The following is a 5,943-nucleotide window of genomic DNA, read 5'->3' on the forward strand; positions in this document are numbered from 1 at the left end:
CTCATACAAGTACTTGGGAGTATGGCTAGACGGTCCTTCTGTCAGCACATATCAAAGCTGCAGGCTAAAGTTAAATCTAGACTTGGTTTCCTCTGTCGTAATCGTTCCTTTTTCACCCCAGCTGCCAAACTAACCCTGATTCAGATGACCATCCTATCCATGCTAGATTACGGAGAAGTAATTTTATAGATCGGCAGGTAAGGTTCCACTCGAGAGGCTAAATGTTCTTTACCATTCGGCCATCAGATTTGCCACCAATGCTCCTTATAGGACATCACTGCACTCTATACTCGTCTGTAAACTGGTCATCTCTGTGTATAAGACAGTAGTTTTTTTTGGAATTGTTAGTTAGATTACTTGCTCGTTATTACTGCATTGTCGGAACTAGAAGCACAAGCATTTCGCTACACTCGCATTAACATCTGCTAACCATGTGTATGTGACAAATAAAATTTGATTTGATTTGATTTGATTCTGTATACCCATCGCAAGACCCACTGATTGATGCTTATTTATAAAAACCCTTTTAGGCCTCACTCTCCCCTATCTGAGATATCTACTGCCGCCCTCATCCTCCACATACAACATCAGTTCTGCCAGTCACATTCTGTAAAAGGTCCCAAAAGCACACGCATCCCTGGGTCACTCCTCTTTTCAGTTCGCTGCAGCTAGCGACTGCAGCAAGGAACCATCATTTAAATAATAATGAAGACATCAAAACTATGAAATAACATATATGGAAGCATGTAGTAATCCAAAAAGTCAAAATCAAAATCCAAAAACAAATCAAAATATATTTTAACAGCCTTTAAGGAGTTCCCACATATGCTGAGCACTTGTTGGCTGCTTTTCCTTTACTCTGCGGTCCAACTCATCCCAAACCATCTCAATTGGGTTGAGATCGGGTGATTGTGGAGGCCAGGTCATCTGACGCATCACTCTCCTTCTTGGTCAAATAGCCCTTACACAGCTTGGAGGTGTGTTGGGTCATTGTCCTATTGAAAAACAAATGATAGTCCCACTAAGCACAAACCACATGGGATGGCGTATCGCTGTAGTAGCCATGCTGGTTAAGTGTGCCTTGAATTCTAAATAAAACTGACAGTTTCACCAGCAAAGCACCCCCACACCATCATATCCACCTCCTCCATGCTTCACGGGGGGAACCACACATGCGGAGATCATCCATTCACCTACTCTGCTTCTCACAAAGACACGGCGGTTGGAACCAAAAATCTTAAATTTGGACTCATCAGACCCAAGGACAAGTTTCCACTGGTCTAATGTCCATTGCTCGTGTTTCTTGGCCCAAGCTAGTCTCTTATTATTATTGGTGTCCTTTAGTAGTGGTTTCTTTGCAACAATTTGACCATGAAGGCCTGATTCACGCAGTCTCCTCTGAACAGTTGATGTTGAGATGTGTCTGTTATTTGAGCTCTGTGAAGCATTTATTTGGGCTGCAGACTGAAGTGCAGTTAATTGCCGATTTCTGAGGCTGGTAACTCCAATGAACTTGTCCTCTGCAGCAGAGGTAACTCTGGGTCTTCCTTTCCTGTGGCGGTACTCATGAGAGCCAGTTTCATCATAGCGCTCAATGGTTTTTGCGACTCCACTTGAAGAAACCTTCAAAGTTCTTGAAATTTTCTGGATTGACTGACCTTCCTGTCTTAATGTAATGATGGACTGTCATTTCTCTTTGCTTATTTGAGCTGTCCTTGCCAGGATATGGACTTGGTGTTTTACCAAATAGGGCTATCTTCTGTATACCAACCCTACCCTACCTAACTACAAATCCTGAACAGCCTCGCTTCTAGTTCTCTGTATTGTTTCTTACATTGTTAGCCCTGAAAATCTTAAGTGTTATTACTTACAGCCGGCAAGAACTATTGGATATCAGAGCGATGTCAACTTACCAGCACTACGACCAGGAATACGACTTTCCCAAAGCGGATCCTTTGTCTGAACTACCCAGGGCTACAGACAGAGGAACGCACACCACCCACCGCTTCCGAGTATATTACTCGCTAATGTCCAGTCTCTAGAGAACAAGGTCGACGAAATCAGGGCAAGGGTTGCTTTCTAGAGAGACATCAGGGATTGTAATATACTCTGTTTCACAGAAACATGGCTCTCTCAGGATATGCTGTCGTAGTCGATACAGCCACCTGGATTCTTATTGCGTCGCACCGACAGGAATAAACATATCTCCTGGAAGAAGAAGGGCGGGGGTGTATGTTTCATGATTAACAACACATGGTGTAATTGTAACAACATACAGGAACTCAAGTCCTTTTTCTCACCTGACCTAAAATTCCTCACAATCAAATGCCGGCCATATTATCTCCCAAGGGAATTCCCTTGGGTTATTGTCACAGCCGTGTATATCCCCCCTCAAGCCAATACCATGATGGCCCTCAAGGAACTTCATTGGACTTTATGCAAACTGGAAACCATATATCCTGAGGCTGCATTTATTGTAGCTGTGGATTTTAACAAATCAAATTTGAGGACAAGGCTACCTAAATTCTATCAGCATATTGACTGTAGCACTCGTGTTGGAAAAAAACTGGATCACTGCTACTCTAACTTTCACGATGCATACAAGGCCCTCCCCCGCCCTCCTTTTGGAAAATCTGACCATGACTCCATTTTGCTCCTCCTTTCCTATAGGCAGAAACTCAAACAGGAAGTACCCATGCTCAGGACTATTCAACGCTGGTCTGACCAACCGGAATCCACGCTTCAAGATTGTTTTGATCACACGGACCGGGATATGTTCCGGGTAGCCTCAGAGAATAATGTTGACATATACGCCGATTCTGTGAGTGAGTTTATAAGGAAGTGTATAGGGGATGTTGTACCCACTGTGACTATTAAAACCTACCCTAACCAGAAACTGTGGATAGATGGCGGCATTCGCACAAAATTGAAAGCGTGACTCACCGCATTTTAACCATGGAAAGGTGACTGGGAATATGGCTGAATACAAACAGTGTAGTTATACCCTCTGCAAGGCAATGAAATAAGCAAAATGTTCGTATGGAAACAAAGTGGCGTCGTAATTCAACGACTCAGACACGAGACGTATGTGGCAGTGTATACACAATCACGGACTACAAAAGGAAAACCAGCCACGTCATGGACACCGACGTCTTGCTTGCTTTTCAATCTCTCCCTATCCCAGTCAGCTGTCCCCACATGCTTCAAGATGGCCACCATTGTTCCTGTACCCAAGAATGCAAAGGTAACTGAACTAAATGTAACACTCACTTCTGTCATTATAAAGTGCTTTGTATTCTCTTAGAATGGCGGGGATCTATGTATTTCAGAACTACACTGTACGTTCCATGTGTGGAACCTAACCTCTTGGTTTAAACTGAGCTTTTTTGTTTAATTTCTGTTTGTAAGTTTGTTTAAAATGTATGTATTGAGAGACGCAATGATGGTGATGGGGTGAGAGAAGCACAGAGCGGGAAGAGGAAAATGGTGTACGTATGTATGTGTGTGTGTGCGTGCGTGTATGTATGCGTATGTGTGTGTATATGCATGGGTATATGTATGTGTGTGTATGTATGTATGTGTATATATATGCACGCAGATATGTGTAAGTGGGTGCTGTTTTTCTTGTTTTTGTTCTGTGTGCTTTGTCTCTGTTGTTGTATCTCTTAATATGGGTGAAAATTGTGAAATTCCAATAAAAATACTGTTACAATAAAGTGCTTTGTGAGACTAGTCAAGGATCATATCACCTCCACCTTACCTGTCACTCTAGACCCACTAGAGTGACACTCTAGACCCACTTCAATTTGTTTACCTCTCCAATAGGTCCACAGACAATGCAATCACCATCACACTGCCCTATCCCATCTGGACAGGAGGAATACCTATGTACGAATGCTGTTCATTGACTACAGCTCAGCATTCAACACCATCGTACCCTCCAAGCTTATCATTAAGCTTAATAAGGCCCTGGTCTCAACCCCGCCCTGTGCAATTGGGTCCTGGGACTTCCTGATGGGCCTCCCCCAGGTGGTGAAGGTAGCAAATAACATCTCCACTTCGCTTATCCTAAACTAATACAGAATACCTGTTTTACTTGAGTGTGAAAGATCCATTAGATATCAAGTAGTTGGGGACTTGTAGTCATTTTGTTTTATGTGGAAATGTTCATGCACAAACACCCATCTTTAACTGTGGACTTTTAAAAAAAATTCAGTTGGAAATTATTTCAATAGATATTATTGAATGCAGAATAGCGCAAATCTTCAGCGCTACGGATTGAATCAAGCCCCTAGTTAATGAATGACAGCAATCTTTCCATCAATGGCTGCGTTTACACAGGCGGCCTAATAACGATCCTTTTGCCGCTAATTCAGGGTTTCCCTAACTCGGTCCTTGGTTTTTGCCCTAGCACTACACAGCTGATTCAAATAATCAACTAATCATCAAAATTGGATAATTTCAATCAGCTGTGTAGTGTTAGGGCTAAAACCAAAACGTGTGCACCTTAGGGTCCTGAGGACCGAGTTTGAGAAATGCTGCACTAATTGGTATTTTGACCAATCAGATAGTTATCCAATAATTGGGCAAAAGAATAGGGCTGCCTGTGTTAAATGTAGACAGCGAAATTGCCACGAGTAGCATCGCAGCTATTTAGATGAGTGAGATGCAAGACTTCTGTGCATGGGACAAAACCAGCTGAGAAGTTGAGCCTCAACTCTCTTAGCTGTTGCAGAAATCGACCCACAATGCTGTTAACTTTCTGCATCTATGTCACATAGCCAAGTCTACCTGTAAATGCAGCCATAGAGAAAATACACTGACCAAAAATGTGAACGGAACATGCAACAATTTCAAAGATTTTGCTGAATTACAGTTCATATAGGATAATCAGTCATTTTAATAAATAAATTAGGCCCTAATCTATGGATTTCACATGACTGGGCAGGGGCACAGCCATGGGTGAGCCTGGGAGGGCATAGGCCCACCCACTGGGGAGAAAGGCCCAGCCAATCAGAATGAGTTTTCCCAACAAAAGGGCTTTATTACAGACAGAAATAGTCCTCAGCACCAAGTCCCCTCAGACAATCCAGCAGGGGAAGAAGCCAGATGTGGAGGTCTGGGCTGGCATGGTTACACGTGGTCTGTGGTTGGGAGGCAGGTTGGACTTACTGCCAAATTCTCTAAAACATCATTGGAGGTGGCTTATGGTAGAGAATTTAACATTAAATTATCTGGCAACATTCCAGCAGTCAACATGCCAATTTCATTCTCCCTCAAAACTTGAGGCATCCATGGCATTGTGGTGTGTTAAACTGCAGTGGCCTTTAGGTGCACCTGTGTGATGATGTTTAATCAGCTTCTTATCAACACCCATCAGGTGGATTATCTTGACATAGGATAAAATGCTCACAAACAGGGATGTAAACACATTTTTGTGCATCATTTGAGAGAAAAAAAGCATTTTGTGTGTATGGCAGTGGTGGAAAAAGTACCCAATTGTCATACTTCAGTTAAAGTAAAGATAGCATAATAGTAAATGATGCAAGTGAAAGTCAACCAGTAAAATACAACTTGAGTAAAAGTCAAAGTATTGGGTTTTAAATATACTTACAGTAAGTATCAAAAGTAAATGCAATTGCTAAAATATACTTAAGTACCAAAAGTAAAAGTATAAATCATTTCACATTCTTTATATTAAGCAAACCAGACGGCACGTATAGCCAGAGGCACACTCCCAATTTCAAACAAAGTATTTGTGTTTAGTGAGTCTGCTTAAGTAGTACTTTTTAAAGTAGTTTATACTTAAGCACTTTACACCACTGGTGTATGGAACATTTCTGGGATCTTTTATTCAGCTCATGAAACATGGGACCAACACGCATTTATATTTTTGTTCAGTACAACAGTTGGCAACTGCTAAAGAAAACACCAACAGGTCAA

This window comes from Oncorhynchus tshawytscha, linkage group LG10 (assembly GCF_018296145.1).
Source record: "Oncorhynchus tshawytscha isolate Ot180627B linkage group LG10, Otsh_v2.0, whole genome shotgun sequence".
Lineage (NCBI taxonomy): Eukaryota > Metazoa > Chordata > Actinopteri > Salmoniformes > Salmonidae > Oncorhynchus > Oncorhynchus tshawytscha.